Raw genomic sequence first — 21,378 nt, 5'->3', positions numbered from 1 at the left:
AACCCCTCTCATTATAACATGCATGAAAAGCACCACACCAGAATATTTTATAGTGCATGTAATATCGAGACTACTAGACTGTCTATTGACCTTTTAGAAGAAGGGTATCTCCTTCACATTCAAGGGGCAACCACTTAGCCTTTTCCTGAGCTTTTCTGTGAATATTTCCTGAATTTCAGATATCATTAGGATTGATTTAGAGTAAACAGATTTTGCTTACGCATTGAAACCTAGTTCTGTATGTAACTGCAATTATGGGTGCCAAACCATCTCCAATTAATTTTTAACATTTCACTTATTTTTTAACTGCAGCAGCACAACTAGCTATGGGTGCCCAAAAAGTAGCAAGAAACAATACCTTTACCTCTTTGAGCCTTTTGGAAGTGTTCAGCTTCTCAGTGCTCACCTTACAACATTTTTTTTAAATACGTGTTTGTATGCCCACTGCTCTTGCTCCTTGTACAGTGAGGAGGAGCACATGGCAAGAAGAGACAAGAAAGAAGCATAGCGAAAAAAAGCGAAATAAGCGAGGACCTCTTTTATATCGTACAATGTGTGTAACATTACTATTGCGACCACATATAGACAAATTATCACGGCTATGTATCCATTGTAGTGTCATACACAGCTGCAACACCACGACTAAATTTCAACCTTGTGTTGGTTTAGGATCCCTTTATAGTGGCAAACTAATGATATCTGCATTTGTTTGGCACATACTAAGATGCAGTGAAATGTGATATGGTAATCTCATTTAGAATGCACGTCATGTGGCTTCATTGTATATGTGGCCACAAGTAACTCTGGTTGCAAAGCAATATGGCAGAGCCTAAACAGACGTCACCGGCCACTCCAATCTGAATTGCCTTTGCTACTTGCCCATTATCATCCCAGCAAAAAATGAATAATTGAATCTGCTACAGATAAGTGCTAGCTTATGCTAAGGACCAAGTATGAAGGGTGTTTTGTCATTATTGAGATCAGTTATTTGTTCAAGAACACTTGCTGTCAAACACAAATACATTGCTGTCGAAGCATCAAGACTCAAATATAAAGCAAAAAGAAGTGTCTCTTTAAAAATTACAGGCCACAAGGCAAGATAAATATTTGATATACTTGGGATGTAAGGCACGCACAAGAGGTGCTGCCATATTATACTTTTCCTTGTGTTGAAACCTGCTTGCTTTACTCACCCAACACATCTGTAAAGATGCCGTGAAAACACCAAGGAGCTGATGCAGCAAGGTTGAACACATGTCCAGAGATTCCACCATTCCTAAGCAGCCCTACAGCCTCCACAGTCCTGCAACCATTTGTAAGATAAATATAGTTCTACCCAAAGTTCTTGGTTTACAGACACACATGCAAGACGCATAACCACTCTATAGGAAGTTTGCATGATAATGCGCTGGGTAGCAAAACGGATGCCAATATCAAGTATCCCGGCCTGCCGCTTCTTTCTTTCTGTTCTTAATTAATCAATCCATGGTTATTAAATGTTCCCCCAATGCGAAGTGTGCTGGCAGTCCGGTGAAGAATTGCAATGTATTTAGAACACTGTCCAATTCATGGCAAGTAAGCATGCAATAGCGTTTTGTCAGCTCTTGGAGAAAAGAGCATGAAGTTTAGCTAAAACCCATGTTTTTTATAAACACCATTCAATTTGATATAAAAGTTGTGAGCATTATGTAAAGGAACACGGATTCATGTTTAATCAATGATTTCTTATAATGTACTGTAATGAATGCAACTAACTGAATATGAAACGATCAATTTTGCTCGAGAATTTAGAGTTATGAACACTATCGCACTTGCCTGCTGCATCTTGTCCAAAACAGCGGCAAGATAGGCTAGTTTGTGTAGGTGAGTAGTAATGAGCAGAGCAAAGTAACAACAAGAAACACCAGTAACAACAGTATGGGGCAAGCACAGACTGCCAACTGTATAATTTATTACACAAAAGTTCGCCTGAATATCAGTCAGACAACTTGTGCAAATCAAGGTCCAGTTGGGCATGAAATAGTTACGAAATCAACAATGCCTGCTTTCACTAACAGGACCCTCATTCACATAAAGTATGCAGCGATAGGCCCCTACCGAGGTACGTCACAGCATGATGTCACTGGCACATGTAAAAGGTGTGGCTGGAAAAACACTCCCGCTGGTGGCTCAGCCCGGTACAGTCGTGCGGTGTTTGGGGCAAGTTTTAATTTTTCAAAGCTTACACTTCACGTTACAATGTCGACATTAGCTGTAGTATGTGTCAGCAAACATCCAGATGTGTGGTAAACTGTGTGGTAAAATATTTGCCACGCTGTCTGTTTATCTTGAAGAAGTGAACACACGTGGTGGCCTGTGCGAGCAACAGCGGCATAGTCTTCAAAAATGTGCACTGTTGATTGCGGCATGTAGTGTGCATTGAAAGGCATTGAGAATACCGGTTCAACTGAGAATACTGAGTGTGGTGTGTGCAGTGTCAATAACAATGTGTCCTGTTTACGAAGACTAGCACTCATGGCAGGGACCGGTCGATGAAAAAACTTGATTCGACATTTTAGTCAAGGTAAATATGCACTTGACGTGACCATCTGCGAGTGGGTACATCTCGGTGTTTGCGCTGTGTGCAGAAAAAAATTGCAAGGTCACCGGGCTGGAAGGTACCATTTGCTGAAGCTGCATGTATGAATCGCCCCGACGAGTACGCAAGCTCAATAAAGGTATAACTCGTTTTATCGAAGGCCTCATATTTCTTCATGTAATAAGCAGAGATTCTTGTTTCACATATACTCAGTACCTTTACCGCTCGATATTCATGAAGTGACAATGCAAACAACAAGTTTGTGTGTTAGGTCCTAAGGGAGCAATGTAAATATGCAAATAAGTTGTAGGTGTCAGATGCAGCGATGTAACTGCACAAAAGATTACGTATATATTAGGCTACAGGTTTAGAATCGCATACATCTCGGTGGTCTATCAGGAACGTCACAAACAACTTCCTTGCCAACCAGCCCTTGCACAGAGGGAGGGAATGGCTGGCACGGTGCTCGAAGTGACGTCACACTATTTGCAAACATAGAGAGGTTTCTTACTAAGGCAACATTTTGCACAATGTATTTTTTAGATGCAAGACTGTACTCATCCACATTGATCATACTGATGTCTTTTGTTGTTACTTTGTGCTGTGAGTTACTAGGCATTTAGTCACCATGATCTTTAAAAGCTAATTTCAGTGTTCTCTCTCATATTGCTGACAACTTTGTTGTTGCATAAATTGGGCAAAAAAGCAACACAGAAAGGCTGTCACAATAAATACACCAACATGGGTATTCTCCTGCAAACAAAAGTCGGCACTGGTCCTGTCATTACCCGTCTTCCTTCTCTCTTTGCCTTGTTTGTGCTGAAACAGCAAAACACCTGATGAGTTAGATGAGAAATATTAACGCATCAAAACTATAAGTGCTTGCATCAGCAACTACACAACAGCGTGATAACCGCACCCCTGCCACACAGCAGTGAAACATATTTTGAACATGCTGGCAGTGTATTATTTTATAAAAAGCAACTCTGGCAGATTACAAAATCTCACATTGTGCATGCAAGTTTTCTTCAAAGTCAGGCGTACAATGTAGGTGCTGGCCGGTACATTATTAGTTACAAGCAAGGGCGTCTTGCAGGTACACATGCAGATTGCCCGAACACCTCTCTCTCTCTCTCTACACTAGGCACACACATTATATCTTTCAAGAAGCACACGCCACTGTTTAGGGGCATAATAACGCTCTACCGTGAACGTATGCTAATCAACCCACTTAGGCGGTTGGCTAGGTGAATCGAGCCAAGTTACAAATTGTATCGCCCGCGAACGTAAACAAAATGCTGCTTTGCATGAAATGGCACTGCAGGCTTCGTGTAATCAACAACGTCGCAAGCGCCGTGTGCGTCTTCCTCACTACATTGCACATATGAAAAAATCGATTACCATACACATGCACGTTGCCGCAGTTGTCTCGAATTAGCTCCAGTAAGGCCGCGCCGATGCGCCATGGCTCTGCTGGCGTTAGCGTTGTCAAAGCGAATCGGCAACCGCACTCGCAAAAGCGCGTAAAGTTGCCGTTTCGCGACGCCTGGTTCGAGTGCAGCAACACACACTTGCACTGAGTGGCATACTTGGTCTACATAAAAAAGTGTCCCCCTTACCTTTAGTTTCTTTCACACTGTCCTGAGGGAAGCGACCACAGGCGTCAGCCGTCACCTCGGATTCCTTCGAGCACCCGCCCAACCCGCCGATTCCTTGGACGACTCGCACTTGATCCGCACTCGGACAACCGCGGGAATAGGGCGCAATCTTAGCACATCACACGAACGAGGAACGGCGCTTCCTTGCGTAAATTTAACATTTCGTGCTCTCGTGTGTAGCAGCGCGAACACATGAGACACGCACCGAAACGGCATGCTCACAGAAACAAAGAAGACAAACAACATGTGGCTTTAGCTGTGAATGGATTTGACTTGGATAGCTGTGTGAGAAAAATAAAAAAAAAACATCTGTCGCTGCTATAAACTGAAAAAAAATGTATGTTTTCTGGCAAAATAACTTTAAAAGTGATAAACGGTTATTCAAAAAACAAGTTACAACTTATGAATATTTTCGGAGGTCTTTGTTTTGTTTTTGTTCTAGCAGACGACAGCCTCCTACTACTTCTACGACAGACGTAGTGCGGTTTCAAGTTCGGTGCGTGTCGCCGACGCAAAGCTCTACAGTAGTGATATCAGAGTTATCAATTCTCAATGAATCAAAGGATGGCTACAAAGCAGTAACATTTTGACATAGTGCAGTACGCAATCTTTCAAGGTATGACATTTCTTTGCTCTGAAGCAAATCGAAGCAAGCCGGCCGGCGCAATCAGCTGATGTCGCCGCTACGCGAGGCATGGTCATGCGCAATAGCGTCGCGCCCCGCGCTCGATTTGTCATCAAGCGATAGAGCTACTAAGTGGAATACAGCTAGATGCAGGGATTAATGGCGTATCACTCTAATTCCCTGTGGTGGCCGACTCAATCGCAAGAGAGCCCCGGGAAACAACCTTCAACTGCTCAAGCTTGTGTGTGGGTGTAAAAATACTTGTTTTCATCCGCGGCGGTGCAGCAATCTATAGTTGAAAGACATGCGAAAAGCATGTGACGTATATACAATCCCAAAACATATGCACACAACAATAGATACGATCGCATATCGCACATAAGTATACCAACACATAGCGTGTAAAAAGCGAATTTATATACATAACTTAAACACCAAGCTACCTTCAGCGCGAATAGCTTAGCAAGCTAACGCACTCAGTTCACGTACGCGAGCACAACTAAGTGGCGCAGGTTCGAGTCCCGCGAAGTTTAGTTTTTTTGTTTTTTTTTCAACGTTTTTATTGTACTGCTATCTTTTCTAATGCCTTAGGTTCTAAAACAAAATAAAAGCAATATTGCGTTCAAGTACGTATGTGGGACTGTGTTTTTTGCGCAACAGTTATTATGATTTTTATTTTCATTATTAATTTTTTTATTTATTTCATAATATAACAAAATTAAGGACTAAGGGGAACAATGGGTCTGATTGATTGTGAAGGGACTCGAGAAGTGAGAAAACTCAAACCAAAAAATTTATTTGAGAAAAAACTGACCATTTCGCAGCCGGACCAGTTTCTTCAAGGGTAGGCCCTAGGTATGCGCGAGACTTGCTTTATGACTCATCTCAAGCTGTGGCAGTTGAGGGAAGGCAATATCACCGAGAAGCAGTTCCAAAATATATTTTGGTTGATGTTTTTTGATTCCTCCAAAATAAGGGCTGCACAATTGTGATCGAGCCAAACCAAGAATTGCGGGCACGAAGTCATCAGACAGAAAATGAATAATGTTGACTGTTTGAAAAATTGCCCTTAATAAAAGGAAGAGTTATGGAGTGCTACGTAGCTTAACTCGCAGTAGGATTTTTATGTATACATATAGATAGTTTAAAATGGACATTGTTGCACACACAGACATTGGTTAAATTTCTTTGCAGCACAGTTGAAGCATCTATGTAGAACTGAAGCATCAAGAGAAGCTCATGCGTCCTCACTTTATTGCGCTTTACATAGCTTGTATGCGTCCATGCAGCCATGATATGATATATATTAAAGCATTTGTTTAACCTATAATCTTCTTATTCATTAAAGCTGGCCCATAAGTTGTGTCTTATGTAGCACTACAATTGAAGCGTAATCTGCATGGTGGTCTGAAACAATGCTTTTGACAATCTCAAAACGACCCAGCTCTATACACGACCATCCGTGCATCAGTGATAAGCACCATTATGTGTTCGTACATATCAGTTGTGCTCTCATACTTAATTATTTTTGTGACCACTTCCTCTGCCCCTACCTCGTTTCTGTCGTGAAGCTGTGGCAAGTTGTGTATAGCTGTATTTATATTGTAGGAGCATATACTATCAATAAAAAATTATTTTTAGGCTACATGCAATTAGTTTTCATAGATTTTCATTTCTTTTGTCGGTGCTCAGGAGAGCTAAGCTCATGGCCGATATTTTAAAATGACATTTCTCTTTGCCAATGTTAATGAGAACAGTTTCATTATTATTGACAAGTTCATTCACATTGAATTTAGTTCTCATTATTATTGTTTCTACCAAAAAACGAGCCCTTGAAGTTATGCTTTTTTGCTTGATTTGTTTTCGTGTGACAGCATGCAAGTAAAATGACTGGTATTGTCATTCCATGTGAATCACACATTTTCCGTGTGACAGACTTTAGCACCTGGTCTTCTACAGAAGTGTTATAGTGTTATTCATTCTGGAAAAGGGCGAACAGCGGTGACTGACAACACAGACTAGGCTGCGTTATTCTTTTGTACTATATATGTCACTGTGCATTCATTTATAACTTTATAGAGCTCGGATTTCCTGCTTAAAATGTGACAACAACTGTAGAGTTTCCACATTTTTGCAACAATCCACATGCCTTTAATACACTATTGCACATTTTCGTAAGCACCTTACAAAATCTGTATATTTCCGTAAGACCTTACATTCTGCATTTTCCTTACGAAAGCTTCTGTACACTCCATACACTTTCCTTATCCTTCCATCATGAACTCTCCGTATGCTCCATAAGTTTCCTTATCCTTCCATATACTCCATAAAAAGCTTTTCATATATGCCATACATTTTCCTTATCTTTCCGTATACTCCATAAAAAGCTTTCCGTATACGCCATACAATTTCCTTATCCTTCCTTATACTCCATAAGAAGCTTTCCGTAAATGCCCTACAACTTCCGTATATTTCCATAAAACTCCATATTTTTTCCGTATGTAGCATAAGGAAATGTTACGGAGTCCATATATTTTCCGTAAGATTTCATACGGAACGTTTCAGTAGGGTTCGGTACAGTAAGCTTCTCTTTCCATGTTGTATCAGGGTCGTGAGCCTGACGTGATCCGGGCACATTTCCCACGATAATGTCGTATTACGGGGAAATCATGCATTTTACGATGCATACGCCTGAAAAGTATGGTGAAAAATTTCCACCCTTGCCTCTGGAACCTTAATTTTACTTCCATCCGCCAAGAACAATGTTGCCGTGGTTCCCGTAAGTGCTCCGTCTGGCACGAGGGAACGCCGCACAATCATCGTATTACTTCGTGTGTCCCGTAATACTGAGGCAGTCTTGCCGAATATCACGCCCTGCAACACGGGCATCTGATGCTTCGTCACCCTTTGTTCGGTATTCACTGCACTAGCCATACTCTCTTCGCTTTTTTCGTCCTCCATCTGCTCGACTTCGTTAAGCTTCTCCCTTTGCGACCATATACATGAGGCTTTCCGGGTAGTGCTGGGTATCTTGGTACACGCTTGGGGGTCGTGCCCAGTTTTACGACAATACCCACAGTATGGTTGCCTTGTCCGAGCGAGCATTCTGCAGCTCTGTGACCGGTCTTGTCACAAAGAAAACATCGAGTTGAAGCCTTTGAAGTTGAATCACCGCCTTTTCCTGCAGGAGTGTTCTCCCCTTTGTCACAGAAAACAAGCAAGTTTGACTGTCGCTGAGCTTTTAAGAAATTGTCGGCCGCTTCCGCCATCTCTTCAAGCTTACGGCAGTTTTTCTCTCGCAAAAATAGCGCCACCTTATCATGGCAGTTGTTTATAAATTTCTCCGCTACCACGAGGTTCCGAACTGATGAGTATTCCTTTTACGTTTTCGACATCTCAACCCATCTGTCGAAGAAGCTTGTTAGCCTCGTTGCGTACTGCACGCCAGTTTCACCATCTTGTCGCTTGCTGTGTCGGAATTTTTCACGGTAGCCCTCCGCCGTGAAACGAAATTGTTGCAGTAGCGCCAACTTGGTTTTGTCATTATCAAGAGCCTCTTCTGGCGACAGACGACCAAAGACCTTGGGAGCCTCCCCGCTCAAACACAAACTTAGGGCCGTGGCCCACTTGTCTTTTGGCCATTCTTGACCGGTAGCAACATTCTCAAACCTCTTTAGGTATGAGTCTAAGTCGTCACGGTTCTCGTTAAATCCTCGCATGAATTTGTGAGGATTATTGGTAGCAGATGCTCGAACTGGTCGGCCTTGGTCAGCCATCACTGACTCTCTAACGCATTCAGCCTGAGCGAGTTGAAGACGCTACTGTATAGTCTTCTGGTATTCCTCCTGAAGTCGCCGTTCTAACTCCATCTGCTCCATCTTCTCTTTCCTTGCTTCACGTTCTGCAGCCCTCTCTTCTCGAGCTCGAGACTCCCTCCCGTTCTTCTACCCAAGCCCTTAACTCAGCTCCCTCTTGCCCCATGCGCAACGCCAGTGCCGTTAAATCCGAACTCATCTTTGATCTGTCATTTTTTTTCTAGCAAAATGTAACCAGGGAACAGTAACTATTAATGCAATAAACGGCTTCGTCCTGTCGCGGACGTCAATGTAACGAGCTGTATTGAGAGACAAAGCTCTAGACGAGACGCTCCTGTTTCTGTACGGAAACCTGCGATGACTCAATCGTCATCGTGCAGTAACGAGGCCGTTTATGCAGTCATACAAAAAAATGTATTTACAAAAGACATGAAAGGTCTAATAATAAATGAAGTAAGGGCAAAAACATAACGTGCTTGGAATGCTGGTGTGAGAGTCACAAGGGCATAAAAACAGAAAGAGTTCACCGGACAGGAAGGCGGTGGTCAAGTCTCGGAGGCAAACTCAATGCTGGGAAGGGACGGCCGATGCTTGGGTAGCCTGGTAAGTCCAATGACAGCCGCGGCCAAGAACGCGGCTCACTGCGGAGGTCGTTGACCTGGAGCACGCATGGCGTTTGCAATGCCTATCTCGAACGCTGGCTGGTGCTCGCTGCCGCAGGTGTCGGACTCGCCTGGCGGAAACGTCCTGGCGACGTTTCGCCCACGCCAGGCCCGAACTGCAAGGACGGCTGGTATGGCCCCAGGTGGGAGCCTGCTGAGACCTCGAGTCCGCAACCCGACGGGTCACTGCTCCCACGCCCTGGTTCTTCAACCTTGCTTCTTCCTTCCAGCCACGTCTGGCTCACTCCTTCTTCTTCGCACCAACACCTGCCCTGATTTTTTTCTGCGTCGTCTTCTTCGGTTGTCTCTGTGGCGCGCACTACAAACACAATTCGATCTTCACGATCACGCACGGCCACTTCACTCATCACAGCTACCATCGGCAGCATTGATTGATATGTGGGGTTTAACGTCCCAAAACCACCATATGATTATGAGAGACGCCGTAGTGGAGGGCTCCGGAAATTTCGACCAACTGGGGTTCTTTAACGTGCACCCAAATCTGAGTACACGGGCCTACAACATTTCCGCCTCCATCGGAAATGCAGCCGCCGCAGCCGGGATTTGAACCCGCGACCTGCGGGTCAGCAGCCGAGTACCTTAGCCACTAGACCACCGCGGCGGGGCATCGGCAGCATCGATACCGCTGACATGCCTTCGGAACAACGCAAGGACCCTTGGATAGCCTCGCTCATCGACGTTCTCTCCTCGTCTTCGGTGACACCACGCCAGCGTCTACCTCGTGCACTACGTCGGCAAATTCCCCATTATGCAATACGGGATGCCATGTTGTACCGTCGCAACTCTCAGCTGGATGGTAGGAAATGGCTTCTTGTTATACCGCGCCATTTGCGCTCCAACATGTGCGCGTACTTCCACGCAGACCCTCAAAACGGGCACGCTGGCGTTTTGAAAACATACGACCAGCTTCGTCAGCGATTTTTCTGGCGTGGAATGTACTCGTACGTTCGCAAGTACATACGCTCCTGCACTGAGTGTCAGCGACGGAAAACAACTTGTCATGCCTCTGGCGAATTACAACCATTGCCGTGTCCAGCTCGGCCGTTTGATAGAATCGGCATCGACCTCTACGGCCCACTACCTTGTACTCCTTCGGGAAATCGCTGGATTACTGTGGCCGTTGACCACCTATCCCATTACGCTGAAAGCGCCGCTTTGCCAGCCGCTGCTGCTCGTGATGTCACCTTGTTTATCTTGCGTAGCTTTGTCCTTCGCCATGGCGCGCCACGTGAGCTGCTTAGCGACCGTGGGCGTGCGTTTCTATCACAAGTCGTCCAGGAGCTTCTCAGTGAGTGCAATATTATTCATCGCACCACTACAAGCTATCAGTCACAGACAAACGGTTTAACAGAGCGCTTTAACCGCACGCTCAGTGATATGCTTTCTATGTACATATCCTCCGGCCATTCTAATTGGGATTTGGTGCTCCCTTTCGTGACGTATGCGTGTAATACGGCCACGCAAGCAACTACTGGGTTTTCGCCTTTTTTTCTACTGCACGGACGTGAGCCCTCTTCTACGCTTGACACGATACTTACTTACCGCCCAGATGCTTCAGAATACCGCCCAGTCTCCGAATTTGTTCAGTGTGCCGAAGAGTGCCGCCAATTAGCGCGTTCATTTACGTCCGTCGCACAAGGTCTCCAAAAAGAATGACTCGACCAAGACAAGCCTGCTCACAGCTTCCCCGTAGGCTCATTTGTATAGCTTTCGGTTCCATTCCAGTCCCCCGGCCTCTCCCGAAAGTTTGCACCCAAGTACAATGGTCCGTACCGCATCGTTCAATGCACGTCACCGGTCAACTACGTCGTCGAACCAGTGACACCTGCCGAGGAAAGACGAGGCCGTGGTCGTGAGACAGTCCACATCAGCCGCTTAAAACCTTACTATGATCCCCTTGTGCTTGCTTCGCTGTGAGTCGCCAGGACGGCTCCTCTTCACCACCGGGGCAAATGAAGTGGGGAAGAGGGAGAGAGACAGTATCTAGTTGGAGCACCTGAAAGACGACTACGATGAAGAGCTGAGCTCGTGACAGTGACTGACGCCTCTTGAACCAGGCAGTTGGTTTTATTCGATAAACCCCCTTATAATATATATATATATATATATATATATATATATATATATATATATATAAAATGAGATATAACAGGCAGATCTAACTGTCTGTTCGATCTCATTATTATTGTGTCAAAACACGGAAAAACGAGCCCTTAGGTATACACTTCTTTCCCTTATATATATATATATATATATATATATATATATATATATATATATATATATATATATATATATATATATATATATATATATATATATATTTATATATATATATATGTGTGTGTGTGTGTCTGTATACACTTGTCAGTACTAGCTGTTTTTGTTATATGTTTCACAATACCTGGGACGCTCTCCGCGTCCCGTCATGTAGCGATGGCAGCCGCGACTTCTACAGGCCCACATGGCAAAATGTCGGCGCCTTCATCCTCTTCTGTGGCTCAAGGCTCATGGTCGAACACCAGCGATGCCTCAAGACATGCACCTGCTCTTGTGCCCATGGATAAAGAGCCGACTGCCGGCCCGTCTTGCTACAAGTCAACATTCGTAAGCTTCGCAAGGAAACGAGGCTCTTGGTGCAGCTCCAGTGAAGACGCAGACATCTACTCATCCGACAGCGATAACTAATCGGATGACAGCATCGTGTCTGTGAGCAGTTGGAAGGCGAAAGGGGGCTCATAAAGGAGTCATCACCAGCAAGCACTTCATGTCTGTGAGGAGTCGGAAGGCGAAAAAGGGGCTCATAAAGGGGTCATCACCAGCAAGCACGTCAACCGTGAAAGCATGCGAGGAAAGAACGCTGGCCGCATACCACCCTGTTCATGCCCGTCGGTTCTTCCGTCAACCTTCGAATATTGAACAAGCAAGCTATCTCCGCTGTTCTTGAAAAAAAATAGCACAGAATGAAATCAAAGAGGTGCGGCCAAACACACGTGAGAACGTTTTAGCTGTTGGCAAAACGCAGGCAGACACGCTGGAGAATCTTCGAATGATTGCAGATTTGGAGATGTAAAAGGACGAGCAGTCGTACGGATGGCTGGGACCTGCACTGCAGGTGTCATTTACGACATGGACGTGGCAATCCAAAACACGGGTCTGCTCATTTTGATAAAACCGGCGTACGAAGGAGTTGTCATTAGGCTTGTAAGCTGCCTCGGGAACAGCCGCTACGTGAAGATAGTCTTTACGGATGACCCGATCTATACGCACGTCAATGGAAGCATTTTCAGCATGTTGTACGGCATGTTGTCCGAAAGCTGCTTCAGTGCCATAAGTGTTTTAAGGTCAGCCACGTAAAGGGCGTCTGCGCAAACTCCACTGTATGCCCCTGGCGCGCGGAGTCGCACACGGTAGACACTCGTTGTGCAACAACTTATAGGCGCGGCAATTGTCGAAGTGCCCATGAGGCCACGTCTAACGAATGCCCGACTCAAGAAAAAATTGGGTATCCATAAACAAATGGTCAGGGATAACTCCACTCATAGAGAATCTGAGAAAATCCGGCGTCGACGTCGCCACCGAGGGAAGTGCTCCCGCCCTGGTGATGTTCATGCACCACTTAAGTCTACACAACCATGAACATCCAGTAGAAAGCCGGAGAGCAAAAGAACACCTCCACCGGCGAAGCCTCTCTCCAGCCTTCCCGCTCCCTGCTTCCAGTAAAAGCCAATGCTGCTGTTGACGAGCCTCAGACAGAAGATCGTCGATTTATTCCTATGCTGCGATCTATTGTGAATGTCATCAGACGTCTTCTGACAAGCATTGATACGCCAAGTGCTGGGAGTGGCCTACAAGTGCGTGACGCGTTGAGCCCAGTCTTTGGAAGCTTCCAGTAAAGTCATGGCTGACAATTCCAAGTCGTTTCGACAAGAGGTCAAAGAATAGACAATTTTTCAGTGGAACATAATACGTCTTAGATCTAGCATCTCTGATTTCCATCAGTTGGCGCATCTGTACCAATTTCCTATCAAGGTTATGTGAGAACCAAAATTATCGTACCCAATCAGACTATTCGTTTAAGAGCCACTCTTTTCATCAATTTAAAGTGACATCGAAAGTAGGAAGGTTATTCTATTTATTCATCAAGAGCTCACTTACGTCATTCAGCCAGTGCAACCTCACGACGACAATCAGTATGTGTGCTTGGCTGTTAAAAAGTAAAGGTGACATTCGCACTCCTGGGTGTGTATATACCCCAATCAAGTCGATTCGATGCCAACAAACTGGACGGCACATTAGGGCACATCCAGGTAAATGGGTTATCACCGAAGACTTCAATGCACATCATCCCATCTGGGGAACCTCATGAGGTAATTCAACGGGATGACGTCTAGCATCATTGGTTTCCATCCATGGTCTCGTCCTTTTACAGTACATACAAATAAATAAATAAATTTTGAATGACGCAAGTCCCATGTTTTCGTGAGGCACCGAATTTAGCAGCTGCCTTGTTTTGTCTTTTGCTCTACGCCGATTCGCTACACGGGTAAAGTAGTTTTTGGACATTGAAACACACGGGAACGACCCCATCCCCACTTACCTGAAGATCAAAGGTATTTGAAAAACGTACTCATCTACCACGACACGAAGAATAGATTGGACTATGTTCAAAGCTCAACTTGAGGATGCTTAAGTGGAAGACTTCTCCCATGGTCTTCAGCAAGCTATTAAGAAAACTACACATGCGGCTGTGCGCACAATAATATGCTTTCCGAAGCACTCGGAGTTCGACCTCTAGCTAGAGTGACTTCGTGCGAGCCGCTGTCGTGCCGGATGAAGACACCGACACACCCATTCCACAGATGACCTACGAACAGCCCGGCGCATTGAAAAAAAGACACAACTGCGCTCGACAAAATAGACACCCAACAATGGAGGAGATTCTGTGTGTCGTGAGATCCTCATAAACCACTGTCTCAGATATAGAGAACTGTGCGAGGCCTACAATCTGTTCCAGAGTAGCAATTTCCTTTCAAAGCCCTTGCACTTTTCAACCGCCGACAAGAATTTGGGGTAGCAGAAAATATCTGCGCTATGATTGGGGGTCAGACAACGTACACAAGCCTACATACAGTGAACCATATTCATCACTCATAGGACCCGCGCATGGATCTCCAGTTTACATCACAAAAGCTTGATGCGGTGCTCGTCCTATGTAATAGGTCGTCTTCGACAGGCCAGGACGACATTTCTTATCAGATGCTGTGCCACCTTGGTGAAGAACGGGCACGAGAAGCAATCCTCAACTTCTTCAATGAATCGTGGCAAGCTGGCGTCGTTCCGCGAAATTTGAAGATTAGCCACTTGGTACCGCTTCGTAAGCCTGGCAAATCTCCCCTGAACATTGCCTCTTACTGACCAATCGTACTTTCAAGTTGTGTTGTAAAGGCAATGGAGAGAATGATCTTCGCCTGGCTTGAATGGTACCTTGAATATTACGAGATATAACAGAACGCCACGGCTGGTTTTCACCATCACCGATGTTTCATCGACAATGTTATAGATCTCGTCAAGCATGTCTAGCATCAAAAGGCATGCAAATAATTGTGTGTTGCCATGTTCTTCGATGTAAAAGGAGCATACGACAACGTTCTTCATGACGCCATCCTCTCAATCATTGAGTCAGTGGGCCTAGGTTGTCAACTGTATAATTGAACACGCAGTTATTTATAAGGGTGGACCTTATTTGTGAACACTGCAGATGATCAAACCTCCCAAGACCCCACACATCATGGAGTTTCGCACGGTGGCGTCTTGAGTCCAATACTCTTCAACCTCTTCAACCTCGTTCTCATTGGTCTTGTGGAACGACTACCGAGTGTTGTCAAGCTCTCTATGTAAGCTGTCGACATTTGCTTCTGGAAATCTGGCGCGTCAAGGCCTCAATACGCGCAACGCTTTTGAAAACTGCGACGTTGGTATCAGTGTACCTCAATGAACAGAGTCTGAAAGTCTTGCCAGAGAAGTGCACAATGATTGTTTGTGGTTGAAAACCAGTGAGAGCATACGCTATATATGTCGACGGCCATGTCATACCTTATGTCAGGGCGCACATATTTCTAGGCGTATTCATTGACAGAGACCTTTGCTGCGACCCACATGTGGCCCACTTGAAGAAAAGGCTGACAGACATCGCTAAGTTATTCAAGTATCTTGAACGAAAACATTGTAGATTTCAGTACATGCTATAATGCAATTGTGCAAGACGCTTTTTCTCGGCCATTTGCAATACAGCTTGCCTGTGTTGACCAATACCTGCAGAACAAGCATTCGCACACTCGAAAGCATTCAGGCTATGTCTCTGCGAGTTTTCCTGGGCCTACCACAATGTTCATCAGCAGCTGAGACAATCGCGATTGCAAAAGACTACCCGCTCAAGACGCATATCCTAATGAAAGTGCTCAGAGACCATGTGAGGCATCTTACTCGCACCCCTGCCCTTCATCTAGCCTCACTTCCAGAAGACCGACCTGGTGCCTCATTTTGCCACACAGACTTGTCATATCGCACACATACCCTCGGAATATATAACTCCGTCCATAATTGCGACTCCCCCATGGCGTAAGGCTCATCCACATGTTTAACTCGCGGTTCCAGGCATACAGTCAAAAGCCTGGCCCTCGTCTGCAGTGCTAAAGCAGCTTTCTATTCTCTTGATGTACGAGAAGTACAGTGCGCATACCCTTCTATATAATGACGCTTCAACTAAAGTGGATGTGTCTGCTGGGTCGGTGGTCTTTCCTGCAACAGCGACAACGACGAAGATTTGGTTATCCCAACAGACGTCAATCATAGCTGCGAAATTTGTTGATCTATGTGGCGCAGTTATAGTCATTGAACACGAGGAAGCCAAATGCAGCGTGGGCACGGACTCCAAGGCAGCACTCCAGTGTTTGGTATTTGTCTTATGCCGGGGACATCATGAACACTTAGTGCTGGAAATAAGAGAGCTGCTTCATCACCTCTTCGACGAAAGACACAAAATCACATTTCAGTGGCTTCCAAGTCACTGTGCCATATTGCGCAACGAACATGTTGATGCAGCTGCTCTATCAGCACACGAAGACGGTGAAGAAGGATCAATACCTTTTTCAAGGACTAATGCTGCAAAGAAAATTCGAAAAATTGCTGATGAAGAAGTGAAATCCCTGTTGAACGCTGAGTGCTTACAGTATACGCGAATGCATGTGCTGGACACGTCTCGTCGACTTCAGCCTCCGTCCGGACTCTCTGGTCTTGAGACAACGGTGCTTTGCTGACTGTGACTTGGTGTCGCTTTCTCCAAAGTTTTCGGCTTCCGAATCGGCATAAAAGACAGTGCTGCTTGCGGTCATTACGGCAGCAATAAAACGATAGAGCATGTTCTCTGTCACTGCCCTCGTCATAGCGTGCAAAAACGGCAGCTAGTTGCCGCGTTAGCTCACCTTGAGGAAAGAACTTTGTCAGAACAATCTTTGTTTGAAAGGCGATGTAGTCTCTCTTCGCACAGAAAACCAGTGAAGCACTTATTGGACTTTTGCGTGGTAGTGGCCTATTGAATAGGCTATAGCTCCCCCGCTCAATTTTTTTGTTAGTATCACACGTCTATTTCGTTCTTCACTTCCTTTCCCATCTTTATTCCCCATTTTCCCTTTTCTTAGTGCAGGGTAGTGAAACGGATGCTCCAATTTCTGGTTAACCTCCTGTCTTTACCTCATTTGATTCTCTCTCTCCATACACCGAAAGTTTCAGTGGGTCCAGTGTTTTCCAAAGTTTAGAATAACGGATGAATGTCCAAGAAATTTTTATTCGGACGCTTTAGCCGGGGTATAGTTTTCGTCAGGAAATACAAGGCAGAAAAAAAATTCACTCCCTATATACATGGTACAACAGGGGGCCTCCAACACCTGTGTAACTATATCGTCACAGGCATGATATATACAAGGTGTATAAATAGATGTGAACATTCCTTCGATGTGTTTGTGGCATAGCGGTGTGACAAGACTTGTCCAGGAGTCATACTTTCCAAAAAATATATCTTTTTTAGTATAGGCACGTGTGTAATAAAGAAAACAACTAAATCAATGCATCATACTTACTCTGTTTGCATGTAATTTTATCAGTTCAGAAGCTGGCTAAATATTTTCTCGGCATTCTTATTTACAAATATGTGAATGGAAAAGCTTCCGATTCCTTTACTACACTCAAGTCAGTTTCCTCAGGCGTCATCGACTCGTTTAGCAAAGCCTAATAACTTCCTTTTACCCAAACCTAGGACTAATTATGGCAAGTTTACCACAAAATTTTCATCTGTTTCCCTGTGGAATTCTTTACCTTTGGAGATCAAAAATAGATCCCTCGAAATGTTTAAAAAAGGCTTGCGTTCGCACTTATAAATTTTTAATGCATAATATTATATGAATTGAATGTTATTGCATTTTTCTGTTAGTTTTTTGTGCTCATCGGTACACCATGTATAACTTATGTTCGCTATTTTGTGTTTATCTGGACATTTTGTATATCTTAATTTTTCTATCCTTACCGTAATAATGCTTGATATTATACAGAGTGAACGTTATTGCATTTTTGTGATAGTTTTTGCATACTTAGCTGTACATTTTTTATAACTTACGTTCGCTATTTTGTGATTATCTGTACATTTTGCATACCTTAAATTTTCTTTCCTTACCACTCTTTACTATTGCGTTGTATTACTCATGTATGATTTTATAGGAGGTCTCACTCACAGTCTCGCGACTTTGAGACCTCCTTCTGTATTTGTACAAAACACATGCACTTGTATTTCAATTCTGAAAAAAATGCATACATTGAGAAAGATGCTATATATATATATATATATATATATATATATATATATATATATCATTGAAGCCACCATCATTTTAGGCCTTACATAATGGCCTCCTTAACAAGCTGCTGAGGCAAATTTGTACATTAGATTGAGACGTGCGGAATATGACTGTCTGGTCATGACATCTACAATAATTAAAACTCTGTTGCAAGACCGGGCCGATCGGTGGAAAATGGGAGAAGCGTTAGGCCTACAGTGGGCGTAGTGAGGGTGACGGTGGTGATTCTTACGTAACCGAACCCTCATATAACCAAAGCATATATTCGTTACGAGCTCAATCTGGTGTGCGGCGTAACCATCATTACAGCTCATGCGCATCCTCTCCTCCTCTCTCTCTTTCTTCTACGCTAACCCCCATCTGCCTCGCAACGCTGACGCATGCAGCATCAGCTAGCCAGTTTCTTGATTGAAAAAGCGAAATGATGGCCCTTTACAACCGTTCACTGGCAACCTTGTATATATAGGCTCCGGATCCTGACCTCCAAAGTAGTGTCTTTCACAGCCAAATAACAGTGATTGCATGTTGCAGTAGGACATACCAGTCTATCGCTGTTTAAATTGCACCACCCCAGGTTTCTCTCTGCCGCTACACCGCGATGAGCGTCACCGTCAACCTGGAATCTGTGTACGCATCTACACATGGTTCACTTACGCGGGAGATGGTGTAATCTTCACATGCGACAGTGTTTTGTTCCGGGGCCCTCAAATCCTTTGATGACGTATCTGCGTGATGGAAGTGATGTCGGGATTATACGTATGGTAAGAAGAAAAATAAAAGAAGCTCCCTCAGTAGAAGTTCAACTCGCGACCACAGATGGCCGGCTCGCTTTCCACTGAGCCATGGCCACATGCTTTGCACACTTAAAAATACGTCTTTTAGATGTACAACGGTTCTCTCAGCGTTCCTGGTAAAATAGAGTAATACATCATGCTAGTGCAATCCTCGATTAGTTCCTTGAAGGCATCGTTTTTAAATGTGCGTCTCATTCGGCGCGCTTATATTAGAAGTAAATGCAATTTCGTCAACGTCAAAGAAACCATAAGGTGGCGATCTTACCCCAAGCGTCGGTGTCACTTACACCGTTTATATATACCAAAAATCACAGTAGATCCCCGGAGTGAATGTTGATGAGTGGAAAAAGGGTCCGTCAGCCCCTACGTGCTTCCGTCCATCCGTTCAACGAAAAAATATGATCTTGTAGGTTGCTAAAAGATCGAGAAATATCGAGATAAAATAAACTGCCACAAAAAAACTGGCATGTGTGAAGACTGAATCCTGGCCATTTGCGTGGAAAGCAGATGTTCTACCACACAGCCAAGCGTTTGTTGAAAATTCAGTGAAAAATAAACTCAGTTTGTCTGCTTAGGAATCTTGTATACGAACATACGGGTTCTGTGCACAAACCTCCCAATACAACATAATGACACACATGTTTCCCATTTTCATTTTTGTTTTATTGAGTTTTCACCGACAAAGTTGGTCAGGAATACCAAGCTCAAGCCACGCCTCATTATTCGAGATGGTTCATGACTATTCAAGATGTTCGAAATTGTGAGCAAGACGCGACCGGTTGAGATTACTCCATAGATTGCGTGACGACCAGTTATCAGGTTGGAGTATTCGACGGCACATGTCTGAATGTCAACACCCTCTACCTCTTGTCAGTTGTTCGACGACCGACGGTCTGTTCGCTGCTAGAACTGCCAGTTTGTATGGCTGAAATCTCACCAGAGTGGAAGCTTGGGCTAGTTGGTGCGTAGTGATATTTGCAAGATGTTTCAGCACGCGAGCAAAAGAAAAAAGAACAGGATAGACAGAAAGAGCGCTGACTTCCAACTAACTTTATTTCACAGAGGGGCAAGAGTTTATACGTCTAAAAAGGAAGTATACAGAGCATGAAGGTAAAAAACAAGCCTAATATACACACCAGTAACAGCACGTGTGACGGGTCCTCTATTGCCTCAAAGCCCAGCCAGGTAATCACGTTCAGCCTGTGATAAAGCAACCGATGAAGTTCTCACGCATTTATCTCCTAGCACGTGTATTTTTTCGGCTTCGATAATTACTCTGGTAAGCTGGTCCCTGTGCCTTGCCAATATAGAGCACTGACCAAAGAGGGGGTGCACCCACAATCTCGGCAATGAATGCCAAGATGCCCTTGTACCACATTGTGCACATTGTTTCGGTGTTCTCGGAGGCGCTCGTTTATGCATATGCCGGTTTGGTCGACATAGACGCACCCACACGTCAGCGGAATCAAGTATACGACTCCCACTGCGCATGGGACGTAGCATGTCCTGAGCGCGACAGAGCACGCGGCAGAATTTGCGCGAGGTGTATTGACCCGTTTGCAAAGCTTCTGCAATTTTTCCGGTGCTGAAAAAACAACAAGAACGTTGGCGTCTCGAGCAATCTTTTTTAGCCTGTGTGAGACGTCGTGCACGTACGGTAGTACGACAGGCCGGCTCTTTCTGACGCTGTTGCGCTTATCTGGCTGGTCGCCTCGCTTCACGACAGTGACCAGCTTTTCCGCCACTGAAACGAGAACGTTTGCGGGGTAACCAGCTTTGGTGAGGCGCTCCACTTGTAGAGCAAAGCTGCGGTGTACCATGTGGGGGCAGGACTTCTTTAAGGCGTTGGCAAGGCAGAGGGTAGCAATGCCCCGCTTGACCACTTTAGAGTGAGCTGAGCCGAAAGGCAGAAGTGGCTTGCCGCTTCTTGGTTCATACATCCAGCAAACATGTCGGGGTTCTAGCAAAAGCTTCAAATCTAGAAATTTCAGGTTGTTATCAGTGGGCGATTCATACGTTAGAACTAATGGTTTCAGGCACTATCGGAAAACAGTCAACACGTCAAAGGAAATGGTCTGAAAATTTTGACTGTCACAATTCAACAACACCAAATAAGCATCAACAAAACGGCAGACTTTCAAAACCACACAGTCATCAAGTTTGTTTGACAAGGCACGATTATGATGTGCTAGAAATATGTCACTGAGAATGGGTGCCAAGCATGAACCACAACATACTTATAATTGGCACCCATCCTCAGTGACATATTTCTAGCACATCATGATCGTGTCTTGTCAAACAAACTTAATGACTGTG

This window comes from Rhipicephalus microplus, chromosome 7 (genome assembly GCF_043290135.1).
Source record: "Rhipicephalus microplus isolate Deutch F79 chromosome 7, USDA_Rmic, whole genome shotgun sequence".
Taxonomy (NCBI): domain Eukaryota; kingdom Metazoa; phylum Arthropoda; class Arachnida; order Ixodida; family Ixodidae; genus Rhipicephalus; species Rhipicephalus microplus.
Note: the sequence above shows the minus strand (reverse complement) of the source record.